Source organism: Tachypleus tridentatus, chromosome 1 (genome assembly GCF_004210375.1).
Source record: "Tachypleus tridentatus isolate NWPU-2018 chromosome 1, ASM421037v1, whole genome shotgun sequence".
In the NCBI taxonomy this organism is placed as follows: Eukaryota; Metazoa; Arthropoda; class Merostomata; order Xiphosura; family Limulidae; genus Tachypleus; species Tachypleus tridentatus.
Window position 1 is genome coordinate 67,927,715 of NC_134825.1, and position 18,373 is coordinate 67,946,087.

An 18,373-nucleotide genomic window follows, 5' to 3' on the forward strand; every position below is an offset into this window, starting at 1 on the left:
CCTTGATGTGTTAAAATGACCAAAATACGATAATCTCAGGTAACAATTTCCGACGTTTACCACTATACTTTTTGGAAACAGCGTTTCCTGTAATCGAGACGTTCTAGAATTCTGGAAACAGTACACTGAGGTGTTCTGAAAATTTCAGTTTGCTTCATACCATTTCTGAACAGTCGAACAATTTGACGATCTATAATTTCTGGCGCGTGTGGACTCCATCCACACCAAGCACAGATAAATTAATATGAACGAAGCTTTAAATTATTTCACAAAAGATTATACCAAAACAAACTCTTTTATACCAAACAGATATGTGTTTGTTCTTCTTATAGTAAAACCACATCGGACTATCTGCCGAGCCCACCGTTGTGAATCCGGAGACTTACCGGGGTACTAGCAGGAGGCACAGATTCTCAAAACAACTTATATGGACCAGAAAAACAACTCGTGTATATTTATCCGGTCACATTTATCTTCTCTATTACTGCTTGGACATTTACTTAGTAACTACTCCATAAACAATGTAAACAATGACATCAATATTTAACAATTATACAAACATCTTGGACAAAGTTGTGAATATTTAACATTTTATTGTTTCAAGAGATATAAACAACTGGAAGATAACTTCCGAAACGGAAAAAAAAAAGCAAGTAGAACTTTGTCTATAAACTCTGTTTCGTTACATTTTAATGTAAAATTCAAAAACATGGAAAGCTATTTCAGTTCACTGCATCTATCGATATTTTGAAGCTCATAATACAACATCAGTATTTAAAATAATTTTAACTAATGCACTATCTTACTTATATAAATAAACAAACTTTCAAGCGATATTTTATATTAATCTAAATAAACACAAATAAAAGAAATTGCTATAAAGACCTGCATCCTTTAACTTAATATATTTTTTGTTTGATCAGGCACTATTAAGCAGAAGAGAGTGAACTCATAACCACTACTTTTTTTCCATATCATTAGTTCATTCTTCATAAATAATGCAATCAAGCCGCTAATGAGGGCCCAAAATATTTGTCAAACACACAGGAAGAAGGTTAAAAGTACAGAAGTCAATTACCGGTTTTAAATTAGCAGCCTCAAAGTAAATTATAAATTTATAATTAATTCAGCTGCTATTTTCACTGGTAATCTCAGACTCATTTGACCAGTTAAAACACTCAATTCTTAATCTCAGGGTCGCTTTGTTGTTGTTCTTGTTGTTTTGAATTAAGCACAAAGCTACACAATGGGCTATCTATGCTCTGCCCACCACGGATATCGAAACCCATATTTTAGCGTTGTAGAGTCCGCAGACATACCGCCGAGCCACTGGGGGCCTTCGGGTCGCAGTTCGAATCCCCGTTACACCAAATATGCTCGCCCTTTTAACATTGGGGCAGTTATAACGTGATAGATATATAATTCAAACTGTTAAAATTTTATAGTTGATTCCTTCTTTCACTTCCCCCGCTAATACAACGGTATGTCTACGGACTTACAAAGATAAAGTCAGGGGTTCGATTCACCTCAGTAGGTTCAGCAGAGAGTCCGATGTGGCTTTGTAATAAGAAAATACAAACTCCGTCTCTCGTTTATCAGGCTACCCTTACTTACGAAACATCAAAGTTTAAAGTATCTAAATCCATTAAAAGTTTATGCGTTCAGAAGGTGTTTCAGATTATCAATAAAACTATTGATATAATTATACCTTAATCAGTTTACTTCAACAAATAACTAAAACTTTTTCCGTGTTATTCTTCTGCTTCGTAATAGTAACAAAATTAAGTGAAAAATGATATCACAATGATATCAATATACTAGATTTACTTACCATTACAGAATATCACTTTTATTAAATATGGTCGTTATAGTTCTAAAAATATTTCTTCATTAAAAATTACCGCTCTCAGATCGGAATGTCTATAAAGATAATTCATTTTCTTTGGAATTTTACCACCGACTTTTTTTCTTGCCGAAAACGTTTATTCCGGCGACGCACGTGCAAGATGACGACAAACTCCACGAACAGAAACCAAGACCGCCTGAAGGAGTCACCTGAAGGAATAACCCATTCGCACAACTCTACACTAATGTGTTGTCTTCCGGGCCAGTCATTAGAATTTAAAATGTCACATAAAGGACGCTTACCGTTGCAATTTGTACTGTTGTGACGTCAGTAAAAAAAGGTGCTCGTGCCATAAATCACGAGCATAATTATGTACTTTGAAGGCTGTAACACCATAAAATATATAAATTTGAAAAGCAATAAATAAAAAAACCAATTGGCTACTCTTAATTCTTGTTTTATTCGTTCTTGAAGCAGAACGCTTTCCGAGACGTGGTCAATTGTTGAAGCAGTCGAATCGTAATCTGAGGGTCAGGGGTTCGAATCCCCGTTACACCACACATGTTCGCCCTTTCAGTGGCGGGACCGTTATGATGTGATAAATCAATCCCATTATTCGTTGGTAAAAGAGTAGCCTAAAGTTGTCGGTGGTTGGTGATGACAAGCTGAACTTCCCTCTAGTCTTACACTGCTAAATTAGAGACGGCTACCGCAGATAGCCCTCATGTAGTTTGCGAGAAATTCGAAACAAACAAGCAATTCTAAACAACGAGATCAGTGTCAGATACATTTTGGAACAAGATCAGTAAAAACTGTTAATTGGAAAAGGAGGAATAGGGACCATTAAAAGAATGCAGAAAACGTTGAATCAAATGTAAATATTATATTTTTCCAGCCAAAACTAGGGTTCTAAGAAAGTAAAACAAGGCTGGAAATGGTGTCTACATTATGTTTTCAAACAAAAAATTTCTATTTTCACTCCATATATACAGCGTTTATCAATTTTAGTAAAGTCAAACTAGGGATTTATATTAATTTAAGTATTTTATAGTAGATATATCACCAACCAAATGTATTGACATAAACCTATTCCACAACATCTTTCCCACAACCAAAAATATAATTGTAATAGGTGATCTAAATAGTAAACGTAAAACTTTGGCATAAATCCACAAACACAAATGGAGAACACCTATTGCAATTCATTGATGAAATAGCATCGCACCAATAAACGACAGTGAACCTACGCATACCACGCATGCTACAAATACAAGTGACATCTTTAATATTAAAAAAAAGTTATTAAATTTTAACGTGGGAAAAGATGTTGACAGTGTTCTTCTACCAATATGGTGTACTTTCGATCTCGCCCCCATAAAGATATAACCTTTAAAGAAGACAAATTCGACTAGAAAGAAGCTAATTGGCAAAAATGTGAGTAAGAATTAGACAACATATTACCAGAAAATGTTGAGCATACAGCCAACAACAAAGTAGAATTTGATAGCTGTAGTCAAATAATCACGGAGTGCCTACTAAAAGCATCAACTAGCTACAAATAACGCATGGAAATCAAACAAACAACTAATAACACTCATAAAACAACGAAGACAATTAAGAAGATAGTTCATGGCAACAAGAGATAAAGAAATCAAAACACAACTAAACAGTATCAGAAATAAAATCAGAGCAGAAATTAAATTGTTAAAACAAGAAAATGGGACAATTTCTGCTGCAAACTAAATGGAAAAACCGACCCTAGAGAGCTTTGGTCGCACCTAAAAAGACTCACTAAAGAAGCCACAACAAGAAAATACCCAACATAAGAACAAAATAACACATTAGCACACACCAACAAAGAAAACCCAGAAGCTTTCAGACAACAACTACAAAACACTTTCAAAACACAACGACCCAGACCTGAACACCTATTTTTTCAATACAGTAAATAATTATGTAACAAATAACACAGAATTATACAAACCATATTTCTAGTCAATATTAACAACAATAACACCAATAACATAAATGACTTTTACAATCTACTGCTAACCAGAAAAATAACATTAGCAAATCTACGGGCTCTCAGAAAAGAAACAAGGCTGAAAGTAGTGTCCACATTATGTTTTCGAACAAAATTCTTTTTCCCTCCATGTCTACAGCATTTATCAACTTTAGTAAAGTCAAATTTTTGATTGATATTAATTTTAGAATTTTATAATAGATATATCAAAAACAGGGTTATACTTCAAGCAGTTTGGGAAATATTGATTTCCACACGCTGTATAAAATTAATAGAACAGAAAACAAGCTTACATTTTTAAATAACAATGTCGCTTTTATTGAAAATTTAAATTTTATGAAAAATAATGTATCGTCATATTTATCGTAAAATAAAATTATGTTATTTTGTTCAATTGCAGGTGATGAAAATAAGAGTATCCGTCAAGTTCAAGATATACAAGCCACCAGTGAGGTTCGAACTCACGACTCCTGGTTTACAAGACCAGTGCTCTACCCCTGAGCTATGATGGCTCGTACATATCGTTTAAAAACGCATTATTTCTCTTTAATGTTCTACAGCATATTGAATATTCGCTTATCGTTCAGTGGATTATTTTAGCATTGCTAAAACAGTCACATGTAAAGAAAATATAATATTGAGAACACCTCTTCGACAACATTTTCAACAGTAAGGTATTATACTGTTTTCTCCTCTGTTCAGTGTATAAAAGTTGTTGTTTTAAATTACGCATAAAGATACACCGCGGACTATCTGTGCTCTACCCACAATGGGTATCGAAACCCGGTTTTTATTATCGTAAGTCAGCAGATATTCGGGTGTGCAACTAGTGGAGGTGGCAAACACAGTAGTTCCATTGTGTTTGCTTTTCTCCAAACACAGCATAAAGAAAGCATTTATTTGAATTTTATTCTTTAGATTTTTCTACACATAAATATCAACCTGCCACCTGTGTGAAGAATGTTTTTGAAACATTAATAAATCATCATTCAAAATGGTGGTACACGAATATATCTGTTTACGAAGGTGGTCATCTGATCAAAAAGTACAGCCATATATCATAAAATAAACCATCTTAAAAACCGAAGAAACCGGTGCTAATCCTTTTATAGACATTTATTTGTGAGACTCTTATGATATACATAATTTTTTCACAAATTATTTAACAAGATAATTAAAACAGAAAAACCTTAACACTTTTCCCAAGCGACAGGAACACCGAAGATCAATAGAATATTCTTTCTTCGAATCTACTTTCTCATTTAGGAGTTACAATAGAAATAATATTCATTTAAACTAAAGTTGTTGTGTCTAAGCTTTAATTATATTAGAATATCAATATTTCAATTATTTAGTTGTGTTATATGCATCGCTTGAATAAAATGCAAGATACTTATCTCAACACATATCCAACCTACATATTTTTCTCTATAAATTATATGTTTAAAAAAACAATCGTACAGTGCTATAAGGAGCAGTAGTAGAGTACTGGTCTAGTAACCTAAATGTTGTAAGTGCTATCCTTCCAGTTGGATTTCATATTTTCAAATTCAAACTATTACAATTTAGTCGTGGATTTCTTCTCTCGTTTGTTTAAAAATATCAAAATCGATGAAAATGTTTATGTGGTTAGAAGGTATTTGAAATAATTCAATTAAATTATCGACATAGTTATACTAAGGAAACATTAATGAATTTAATTGAACAAATAACTAAAACTTTTTTTCTGAGTTATTCTTCTGCTTCGTAATTGTAACTATATTTAATTATGAATAATATCACAATAATATCAGATGACGTGGCATGCTGTCGATGAGGTTATTGATATAAACCACTGTGATTTCATCCCAATTTGTCACTAGAAAGTGGTGTAACTCAGCTACAGTAGCTGGTTGTGGTTAGAAATTTTAAGGTTCAGTTCTGCCCAACAGTTTTCAATGAAATTACAACCTGGAGACTTTGATGGCCATGCCATTATTGTAACGTTCTCCCAGTCGAGATAATCCTGTACAGTACAAGCAGTGTGGGCATTGGCATTGTGATCCTGGATCACAAATTATTGCTAAACCTTTCCCTAGCATATGGCAGAAATATTGTCTTCACATTATGCCTTTAGAAGGCACCATTGGTGTTTCTCCGGAAGATATGAAGAGCGGTTTATCTCCCATAATCAATAACTCCTCAAACATGTTATGCGCCACCTCCCTTAGTAAACAGTCTACCCACATTTGTTTTCCAGGCAAACAATGAACACGAATCCTACCACCAGCTTTAACAAGCCACAAACAAGACTCTTCTGAAAAGATGACATGTCGCCAGTGTCATAACTGTAAGTTGGCATGTCGCCAGTGTCATAACTGTAAGTTGGCATGTCGCCAGTGTAATAACTGTAAGTTGGCATGTCGCCAGTGTCATAACTGTAAGTTGACATGTCGCCAGTGTCATAACTGTAAGTTGGCATGTCACCAGTGTCATAACTGTAAGTTGGCATGCCGTTTTGGCTAAGTAGCACGGCGAGAGTTGTGAATTCTGGTTAATATCGGTTTTCAGACAACCGTTCTGGCAAAATAATCTTGTTTAGTCGGCTTCCTATCCAAGTTGTTTTGAATACCCTGTAATAAACGTGTTCATGCCATTCCTGTCTTAATGGGTTGCAAGACTTCTTTTAACCTTGATGTGTTAAAATGACCAAAATACGATAATCTCAGGTAACAATTTCCGACGTTTACCACTATACTTTTTGGAAACAGCGTTTCCTGTAATCCGAGACGTTCTAGAATTCTGGAAACAGTACACTGAGGTGTTCTGAAAATTTCAGTTTGCTTCATACCATTTCTGAACAGTCGAACAATTTGACGATCTATAATTTCTGGCGCGTGTGGACTCCATCCACACCAAGCACAGATAAATTGTATGAACGAAGCTTTAAATTATTTCACAAAAGATTATACCAAAAACAAACTCTTTTATACCAAACAGATATGTGTTTGTTCTTCTTATAGTAAAACCACATCGGACTATCTGCCGAGCCCACCGTTGTGAATCCGGAGACTTACCGGGGTACTAGCGGGAGGCACAGATTCTCAAAACAACTTATATGGACCAGAAAAACAACTCGTGTATATTTATCCGGTCACATTTATCTTCTCTATTACTGCTTGGACATTTACTTAGTAACTACTCCATAAACAATGTAAACAATGACATCAATATTTAACAGTATACAAACATCTTGGACAAAGTTGTGAATATTTAACATTTTATTGTTTCAAGAGATATAAACAACTGGAAGATAACTTCCGAAACGGAAAAAAAAAGCAAGTAGAACTTTGTCTATAAACTCTGTTTCGTTACATTTTAATGTAAAATTCAAAAACATGGAAAGCTATTTCAGTTCACTGCATCTATCGATATTTTGAAGCTCATAATACAACATCAGTATTTAAAATAATTTTAACTAATGCACTATCTTACTTATATAAATAAACAAACTTTCAAGCGATATTTTATATTAATCTAAATAAACACAAATAAAGAAATTGCTATAAAGACCTGCATCCTTTAACTTAATATATTTTTGTTTGATCAGGCACTATTAAGCAGAAGAGAGTGAACTCATAACCACTACTTTTTTCCATATCATTAGTTCATTCTTCATAAATAATGCAATCCAGCCGCTAATGAGGGCCCAAAATATTTGTCAAACACAGGGAAGAAGGTTAAAAGTACAGAAGTCAATTACCGGTTTTTTTAAATTAGCAGCCTCAAAGTAAATTATAAATTTATAATTAATTCAGCTGCTATTTTTCACTGGTAATCTCAGACTCATTTGACCAGTTAAAACACTCAATTCTTAATCTCAGGGTCGCTGTTGTTGTTCTTGTTGTTTTGAATTAAGCACAAAGCTACACAATGGGCTATCTATGCTCTGCCCACCACGGATATCGAAACCCATATTTTAGCGTTGTAAGTCCGCAGACATACCGCCGAGCCACTGGGGGCCTTCGGGGTCGCAGGTTCGAATCCCCGTTACACCAAATATGCTCGCCCTTTTAACATTGGGGCAGTTATAACGTGATAGATATATAATTCAAACTGTTAAAATTTTATAGTTGATTCCTTCTTTCACTTCCCCCGCTAATACAACGGTATGTCTACGGACTTACAAAGATAAAGTCAGGGGTTCGATTCACCTCAGTAGGTTCAGCAGAGAGTCCGATGTGGCTTTGTAATAAGAAAATGCAAACTCCGTCTCTCGTTTATCAGGCTACCCTTACTTACGAAACATCAAAGTTTAAAAGTATCTAAATCCATTAAAAGTTTATGCGTTCAGAAGGTGTTTCAGATTATCAATAAAACTATTGATATAATTATACCTTAATCAGTTTACTTCAACAAATAACTAAAACTTTTTCCGTGTTATTCTTCTGCTTCGTAATAGTAACAAAATTAAGTGAAAATGATATCACAATGATATCAATATACTAGATTTACTTACCATTACAGAATATCACTTTTATTAAATATGGTCGTTATAGTTCTAAAAATATTTCTTCATTAAAAATTACCGCTCTCAGATCGGAATGTCTATAAAGATAATTCATTTTCTTTGGAATTTTACCACCGACTTTTTTTCTTGCCGAAAACGTTTATTCCGGCGACGCACGTGCAAGATGACACGACAAACTCCACGAACAGAAACCAAAGACCGCCTGAAGGAGTCACCTGAAGGAATAACCCATTCGCACAACTCTACACTAATGTGTTGTCTTCCGGGCCAGTCATTAGAATTTAAAATGTCACATAAAGGACGCTTACCGTTGCAATTTGTACTGTTGTGACGTCAGTAAAAAAAGGTGCTCGTGCCATAAATCACGAGCATAATTATGTACTTTGAAGGCTGTAACACCATAAAATATATAAATTTGAAAAGCAATAAATAAAAAAACCAATTGGCTACTCTTAATTCTTGTTTTATTCGTTCTTGAAGCAGAACGCTTTCCGAGACGTGGTCAATTGTTGAAGCAGTCGAATCGTAATCTGAGGGTCAGGGGTTCGAATCCCCGTTACACCACACATGTTCGCCCTTTCAGTGGCGGGACCGTTATGATGTGATAAATCAATCCCATTATTCGTTGGTAAAGAGTAGCCTAAAGTTGTCGGTGGTTGGTGATGACAAGCTGAACTTCCCTCTAGTCTTACACTGCTAAATTAGAGACGGCTACCGCAGATAGCCCTCATGTAGTTTGCGAGAAATTCGAAACAAACAAGCAATTCTAAACAACGAGATCAGTGTCAGATACATTTTGGAACAAGATCAGTAAAAACTGTTAATTGGAAAAGGAGGAATAGGGACCATTAAAAGAATGCAGAAAAACGTTGAATCAAATGTAAATATTATATTTTCCAGCCAAAACTAGGGGTTCTAAGAAAGTAAAGAAACAAGGCTGGAAATGGTGTCTACATTATGTTTTCAAACAAAAAATTTCTATTTTCACTCCATATATACAGCGTTTATCAATTTTAGTAAAGTCAAACTAGGGATTTATATTAATTTAAGTATTTTATAGTAGATATATCACCAACCAAATGTATTGACATAAACCTATTCCACAACATCTTTCCCACAACCAAAATATAATTGTAATAGGTGATCTAAATAGTAAACGTAAAAACTTTGGCATAAATCCACAAACACAAATGGAGAACACCTATTGCAATTCATTGATGAAATAGCATCGCACCAATAAACGACAGTGAACCTACGCATACCACGCATGCTACAAATACAAGTGACATCTTTAATATTAAAAAAAAGTTATTAAATTTTAACGTGGGAAAAGATGTTGACAGTGTTCTTCTACCAATATGGTGTACTTTCGATCTCGCCCCCCCATAAAGATATAACCTTTAAAGAAGACAAATTCGACTAGAAAGAAGCTAATTGGCAAAAATGTGAGTAAGAATTAGACAACATATTACCAGAAAATGTTGAGCATACAGCCAACAACAAAGTAGAATTTGATAGCTGTAGTCAAATAATCACGGAGTGCCTACTAAAAGCATCAACTAGCTACAAATAACGCATGGAAATCAAACAAACAACTAATAACACTCATAAAACAACGAAGACAATTAAGAAGATAGTTCATGGCAACAAGAGATAAAGAAATCAAAACACAACTAAACAGTATCAGAAATAAAATCAGAGCAGAAATTAAATTGTTAAAACAAGAAAAATGGGACAATTTCTGCTGCAAACTAAATGGAAAAACCGACCCTAGAGAGCTTTGGTCGCACCTAAAAAGACTCACTAAAGAAGCCACAACAAGAAAATACCCAACATAAGAACAAAATAACACATTAGCACACACCAACAAAGAAAACCAGAAGCTTTCAGACAACAACTACAAAACACTTTCAAAACACAACGACCCAGACGTGAACACCTATTTTTTCAATACAGTAAATAATTATGTAACAAATAACACAGAATTATACAAACCATATTTCCTAGTCAATATTAACAACAATAACACCAATAACATAAATGACTTTTACAATCTACTGCTAACCAGAAAAATAACATTAGCAAATCTACGGGCTCTCAGAAAAGAAACAAGGCTGAAAGTAGTGTCCACATTATGTTTTCGAACAAAAAATTCTTTTTTCCCTCCATGTCTACAGCATTTATCAACTTTAGTAAAGTCAAATTTTTGATTGATATTAATTTTAGAATTTTATAATAGATATATAAAAAACAGGGTTATACTTCAAGCAGTTTGGGAAATATTGATTTCCACACGCTGTATAAAATTAATAGGAGCAGAGAAAACGAAGCTTACATTTTTAAATAACAATGTCGCTTTTATTGAAAATTTAAATTTTATGAAAAATAATGTATCGTCATATTTATCGTAAAATAAAATTATGTTATTTTGTTCAATTGCAGGTGATGAAAATAAGAGTATCCGTCAAGTTCAAGATATACAAGCCACCAGTGAGGTTCGAACTCACGACTCCTGGTTTACAAGACCAGTGCTCTACCCCTGAGCTATGATGGCTCGTACATATCGTTTAAAAACGCATTATTTCTCTTTAATGTTCTACAGCATATTGAATATTCGCTTATCGTTCAGTGGATTATTTTAGCATTGCTAAAACAGTCACATGTAAAGAAAATATAATATTGAGAACACCTCTTCGACAACATTTTCAACAGTAAGGTATTATACTGTTTTCTCCTCTGTTCAGTGTATAAAAGTTGTTGTTTTAAATTACGCATAAAGATACACCGCGGACTATCTGTGCTCTACCCACAATGGGTATCGAAACCCGGTTTTTATTATCGTAAGTCAGCAGATATTCGGCTGTGCAACTAGTGGAGGTGGCAAACACAGTAGTTCCATTGTGTTTGCTTTTCTCCAAACACAGCATAAAGAAAGCATTTATTTGAATTTTATTCTTTAGATTTTTCTACACATAAATATCAACCTGCCACCTGTGTGAAGAATGTTTTGAAACATTAATAAATCATCATTGAAAATGGTGGTACACGAATATATCTGTTTACGAAGGTGGTCATCTGATCAAAAAGTACAGCCATATATCATAAAATAAACCATCTTAAAAACCGAAGAAACCGGTGCTAATCCTTTTATAGACATTTATTTGTGAGACTCTTATGATATACATAATTTTTCACAAATTATTTAACAAGATAATTAAAACAGAAAAACCTTAACACTTTTCCCAAGCGACAGGAACACCGAAGATCAATAGAATATTCTTTCTTCGAATCTACTTTCTCATTTAGAGTTACAATAGAAATAATATTCATTTAAACTAAAGTTGTTGTGTCTAAGCTTTAATTATATTAGAATATCAATATTTCAATTATTTAGTTGTGTTATATGCATCGCTTGAATAAAATGCAAGATACTTATCTCAACACATATCCAACCTACATATATTTTCTCTATAAATTATATGTTTAAAAAACAATCGTACAGTGCTATAAGGAGCAGTAGTAGAGTACTGGTCTAGTAACCTAAATGTTGTAAGTGCTATCCTTCCAGTTGGATTTCATATTTTCAAATTCAAACTATTACAATTTAGTCGTGGATTTCTTCTCTCGTTTGTTTAAAATATCAAAATCGATGAAAATGTTTATGTGGTTAGAAGGTATTTGAAATAATTCAATTAAATTATCGACATAGTTATACTAAGGAAAAACATTAATGAATTTAATTGAACAAATAACTAAAACTTTTTCTGAGTTATTCTTCTGCTTCGTAATTGTAACTATATTTAATTATGAATAATATCACAATAATATCAAAATACGAGATTTTCTTGCATGTTGAAGTTATAGTTATAAAGACATTTCTTTATTAAAATTATCGCTCTCAGATCGGAATGTCTATGAAGATAATTAATTTTCTTAGGAATTTTACCACCGACTTTTTTTCTTGCGAAAACTTTTATTCTGGTGACGCGCTGGTAAGATGACACGGCAAACACGACGAACAGGAACCAAAGACCGCCTGAAAAGGTCACTTTGTAGTAACCATTCGCACAATTCTACATTAATGTGTTGTCTACCAGCCAGTCATTAGAAACTAAAATGCCACATAAGGGACACCTACCGTTGCAATTTGTACTCTTTTGACGTCACTAAAAAAGGTGCTCATGCCATAAATCACTAACATAATTATGTTCTCTGGAAATAACACCATATGACATATAAATTTGAAAAGCAATAAATAAAAAACAGTTGGCTACACTTAATTTCGGTTTTATTCACTCATGAAGCACAAAGCTTTCAGAGGCGTGGTCAGGTGGTTACGACAGTCGAATCGTAATCTGAGGGTCACGAGTTCGAATCCCCGTTACTCTAAACATGCTCGTCCTTTTAGCGGTCGGGCCGTTATAATGTGATAGGTCAATCCCACTATTCATTGGTAAAAGAGTAGCCAAAGAGTTGGCGGTGGTTGGTGATGACTAGTTGCCTTCCCTCTAGTTTTACACTGCTAAATTATAAACGGCTAGCACAGATAGCCCACGGGTAGATTTGGGCGACATTCAAAAACAAACAAAAAAGTTTTTTCCCTCGGGTAATTTTGATCTTATTCATTGAAACTGTAAGGTTTTATGTGAAGAACAATGTATCGCCATGTTTACTCTAACATAATTTTGTGTTATTTAGCTCAATTGCAGGCAATAGAAGTATAATCATTCGTCTCGTTTAAGATGTACAAACCACCAGTGAGGTTCGAACTCATGACCGCTGGTTTACGAAACCAGTGCTTTACCTCTAAGTTATGATAGCTTGTTATTTCGTTTGTAAACCATATAATTTCTTTATGAAATTATACAGTATGTTTAATATCAACTTATCGTTCAAACTATTAATATAGCACTGTTAAAACAATCACACGTGTAAAATATAATATTAATAACATTTCTTCAACAACATTTTCAAAGGTAAGGTATTGTACTGTTTCCTCCTCTGTTCAGGAATATAATTTGTAAATTAATCGGGGACAGGTGTTTTGTACTATCTTCATCATATATGCAATACCTGACGAGTTCGCATAATAGTTCATTTTTTCTCCAACTTTTATCGAAATATTTTATTGTAGTATGTAGGAGCCTACATAGGTCTATATATGTTTTGTACCTTTTGAGGATGTTTTCAACTGTTACTCGATTGTTTTTGCCAGTTAGATTCCTACCATAGTTTGTTCTTCGCCAAATTTTTGTTTTTGTATTATTTATGTGGTTTGTCCATGTAAGTTTAGAATCATACGTTAATCCTAGAAATTTTGTTGATGTAGAAGTTTGGAGAAGTGCTCCATTCATAAAAATCTGTAGTTGTACCTTTTCACATTTCGTTCACTTTGAATATATGAGTTGCAGAGTTTTTGCTGTGTTTATTTTGATTCAAAACTTTTGGCAGTATTCGCATACTCTGTTTAGTTCCGATCGTATATTTGTAGTGAATATTGCTGGTGTTTTGACACTTTTCCAGTTTGCTTCATCATCAGCGAACAGTGATGAGTACCCATAATAAAGAGAATAGGGCTAAGAACCACTCTTTAAGAAACGTCGGTTTCTGGAGTGAAGAACTCCGAGCAAGTTCTCTCCATGGTTACTCTACATTGTTTGTTTTTCAAAACGTTAGAGAGCCATCGAATAATTCCAGGCGATAGTCCAATTTCATTCATAGGGAATCGAAGACCATTGTGCCATACAGTATCGAATGCCTTATCGATGTCGAGAAAGTAAGCGACATTGCATTCTTTTTTTATTAAATCTATTTATTATTATTTCAGTTAATCTTAGTAAGTGACATGCCTTTTGTCTAAGTTTTTTGACGGCCCGGCATGGCCAAGCGTGTTAAGGCGTGCGACTCGTAATCTGAGCGTCGAGGGTTCGCATCCCCGTCGCGCCAAACATCCTCGCCCTCCAAGCTGTGGGGGCGTTATAATGTGACGGTCAATCTCACTATTCGTTGGTAAAAGAGTAGCCCAAGAGTTGGCGGTGGGTGGTGATGACTAGCTGCCTTCCCTCAAGTCTTACACTGCTAAATTAGGGACGGCTAGCACAGATAGCCCTCGAGTAGATTTGTGCGAAATTCCAAAACCCAAACCAAACCGTTTTCGACAAACATTAGCTTATTATAGTCATTTATGTTATTCGTGTTATTGTTGTTGATATTGACTGGGAAATATGGTTTGTATACTTCTGTATTAATATGATATGATCGTTTACTGTATTATAAAAATAGGTTTTCACGCCTGTGTCGTTGTGTTTTGAAAGTGTTTTGCAGTTGTTGTCTGAAGGCTTCTGCTTTTTTCTTTCTTGGTGTGTGCTAATGTGTTATTTTATTCTCGTGTTGGGTATTTTTTTCTTGTGGTATCTTTGGTTCCTTTTTGTAACTGCGATCGAAACGTTCTAGGATCGGTTTTTTTTCGTTTAGTTATCCCATTTCTCTGGCTTCATTTTTTTTCAGATACTGTTTATTGGAGTTTTTATTTCTTTGTTTCTTCTTGCCATAAACTGTCTTCTTAATTGTCTTCGTTGTTTTATTAGTGTTATTAGTTGTTTGTTTGTTTCTATGCGTTATTTATAGTTTTGTGTTGTTATTGTGGTACAGTGTTAGTTGCTGCTTTTAGTCGGCACTCAGTGATTATTTGACTACAACTACCAACTTCTACTTTGTTGTTGGATGTATGCTCAACATTTTCTGGTAATATGTTGTCTAGTTCTTTCTGATATTCTTGGCAATTAGCTTTCTGGTAGTTGAATTTTGTATTGTTTAAAGGTTATATCTTTATGGGGAGCGAGATCGAAAGCACACCATATTGGTAGATGATTACTGTCAACATATTTTCCCACATTAAAACTTAATAACTTTTGTTTGATATTTAAGGAGGTGAGGCAGTTGCCTAGGATATCACTTATATTTGTAGCATACGTAGTATGCGTAGGTTTACTGTCATTTTTAGGACGATGTTATTTTCATCAAAGAATTGCAATAAGTGTCTTCCATTTCTGTTGGTGGATTTACGTCAAAAGTTTTTATGTTTACTATTCAGATCACTTATTACAATTGTATTTTGGTAGTGGGAAAAAATGTTGTGGAATAGATTTATGTCAATACATTTTGTTGGTGAACAGTAAATACCTGCTTGTGTTAAAAATGAATGGTTATCTAGCAGGATATCAACAATTATATTTTCATTATTACCGTTCATTTTAATTTTGAGTAACTGAAAGAATGTTCTTATATAATAAAATAATTCCTCTGTTAGTATCATGGTTGTTTATTCAAACTTTTCTAACTGGCGTAAAATTACATATTTTAAATTTATTGTTAACATAAATCCGGGTTTCACTTAGAATAATAATATCAGGTTTAATTACTATTATTATGTCTTCGATCTCGTGGTTCTTGGAAGTTAGTGAATCTTTGATGTTGATACCTAGAATTGTGAATTTGCTTTTAGTAAGTATCCAGTGATTGTTGTGGTATGTATGGCTTTCTTTATTATTTTTTTGCATCGCGTGTGAAGAGATCAAAGCAGTTTTTAGTTTGGGATGGATTTGTGTATTCTGCAATAAAATCTGTAAAGATGTTTTATTTATATTTACTATTAAACTTGTTTCGTCGTTTCTGCTCTCTTTTATTGTATGAGTGTTGTTCTCTTGGGTGTTTGTTGTGTCTGTGTTTTGTTAAGTTGTTGTGTATTGTTTTACTGTTTTGGTTGGGTTTCGTTGTTCTTTTTTGTGTGTGATTTTCGTTGTGTGATGTTTTCTTCAGCCTTTCTGCATTTGTCACTGTATATGTTGTTGTATTGCTTTTTGCTTTTCAAATTTATATGTCTCAAGGTGTTATAGCCTTCAGAGTACAAAATCATTTCAGTGATTCATTGCATGAGCACATTTTTTACTGATGTCACAACAGTACAAAAAGCAACGCTAAGTGTCATTTATGTGACATTTTAGTTTCTAATGATTGGCTGGTAGACAACACATTAGTGTACAGTTGTACGAATGGTAAGAACAGGTGACCCCTTCAGGCAGTCTTTGGTCTCTGTTCGTAGAGTTTGTCCTGTTCTTTTATCCACGCGTAACCGGAATAAAAGTTTTCGGCAAGAAAAGAAGTCGGTTCTAATATACCTCAGAATATGAATTATCTTTATAGACATTCCGATCTGAGAGCGATAATTAACATAAAATTATTAAAATATAAATAAATAATGAAAATAAGAAAAACGGTGAATCAAATGCAAATATTGTATTTTCCAGCCTAAAACTAGGTGCTCAAAGAAAGTAAGGAAACAAGGCTGGAAGTGGTGTCTACATCATGTTTTCGAACCAGAAATTTCTATTTTTTACTCCATGTCTTAGGTATTTATCAAGTTTAGTAAAGTCAAACTCGGGATTTATATTAATATAAGATTTTGGTAACACATATGTCAAAAACAACCTTATTCTAAAAGCAGTTTCGAAAATATTGATTTCCACAAGCTGTGTAACATCAATAGAAGCATGGAAAACGCAGTTTAATTTTTTTAAACAAAGATGTCTATTTTAATGAAAATTTAAAATACGTGGAAAATGATGTATCGCCATCTTTATCCTAAAGTAATTTCATATGAATTTGTTCAACTGGATATGATAGAAGTATAAGCATTCATCAAGTTAAAGTGTGCAAGCCACCAGTGAGGTTCGAACTCACGACCGCTGGTTTACGAAACCAGTGCTCTACCTCTGAGCTATGATGGCTCATTGCTTTATTTGAAAAACGTATAATTTCGTTAAGAAACTATACAGTATGTTTAATATCAACTTATCGTTCAAAATATTAATATTGCATTGTTAAAACAATCACACGTAAAAATATAATATTAAGAACATCTCTTCGACAACATTTTCAACGGTAAGGTATTGTGCTGTTTCCTCCTCTGTTCAGGTATATAATTTGTATATCAATCGCGGAGAGGTGTTCAGGACTATCTATATACAATACCTATCGAGTTCGCATAATAGTTCATTTTTTTCTCCACATTTTATCGAAATATTTTATTGTAGTATGTAGGGGTCTATCTACTATTGTTTGTGGGTTTGAATATTTATGCATAAACTTTGAAGGAGTGGTTTTGGGCACTCTACATGCTGTCGTAAGTAGTATATTTTATAATGACTCTTGTTTGGTTTAGAATTGTTCTTTGCTTACGTTAATTCACGCTGAAGCTGCATAGTCTATTACAGTTATATACGTTTTGTATATTTTGAGGATGTTTTCAGCTGTTACTCCATTGTTTTTTATCAGTTAGACTCTAGCATAGTTTGTTCTTCGCCTAATTCTTTTCTTGTTAAATCTAATAATTATTGTTCCAGTTAACCTTACTAAGTGATATGCCTTTTGTCTAAGTTTTCTTAATCCGTTTTGTCTCTCGAGTAATTTTGACGTTATTTCCAAAATGTGGAGAGTCTATTACTGATTATTCGTTCAAGAATTTTTCATTTACAGCTGGTCAGGCTGATTGGTCGATAACTGTTTGGTTTATTGGCTAGCATACCTTTTTTATGGAACATTAATGTATTAGCTTGCTTCCAAGAAACTGAGATGTAGCAAGGGTAGAACGATAAATGAAAAATTTCTAATAGATGATCAAATAATTTCGAAGTGCCTTTCTTGAAGAGAATTTCTTGTATGCCGTCCTTTTCTGGTGATTTATTTTTGAATTCTAAATTGCTTGTTTGAGTTATGTTAATGTAAATTTTAAGAAGCAGTAGATTATTATAGTCATTTACGTTGTGGTGTTATCGTTGTTAATATTGATTGTGAAATATGGTTTGGATAATTCTGTGTTATTTGTTACATCACTGTTTACTCTATTGTAAAAATAGGTGTTCACGTCTGGGTCGTTTTGTTTTGAAAGTGTTTTGTAGTTGTTGTCTGGAGGCTTCTGCTTTTTCTTTGTTGGTGT

General features: G+C 33.7%; 3 non-coding genes across 3 annotated transcripts; all 3 read right to left on the reverse strand.

The window, feature by feature from the left end:
* Positions 1 to 4,309: 4,309 nt before the first annotated feature.
* Positions 4,310 to 4,381, reverse strand: TRNAT-UGU (transfer RNA threonine (anticodon UGU)). Its single transcript has one exon. It is a non-coding gene; the product is annotated as a tRNA-Thr (tRNA).
* A 6,480-nt stretch (positions 4,382 to 10,861) lies between these two features.
* TRNAT-UGU (transfer RNA threonine (anticodon UGU)) lies at positions 10,862 to 10,933 on the reverse strand. Its single transcript has one exon. It is a non-coding gene; the product is annotated as a tRNA-Thr (tRNA).
* A 6,160-nt stretch (positions 10,934 to 17,093) lies between these two features.
* Positions 17,094 to 17,165, reverse strand: TRNAT-CGU (transfer RNA threonine (anticodon CGU)). Its single transcript has one exon. It is a non-coding gene; the product is annotated as a tRNA-Thr (tRNA).
* Positions 17,166 to 18,373: the final 1,208 nt, after the last annotated feature.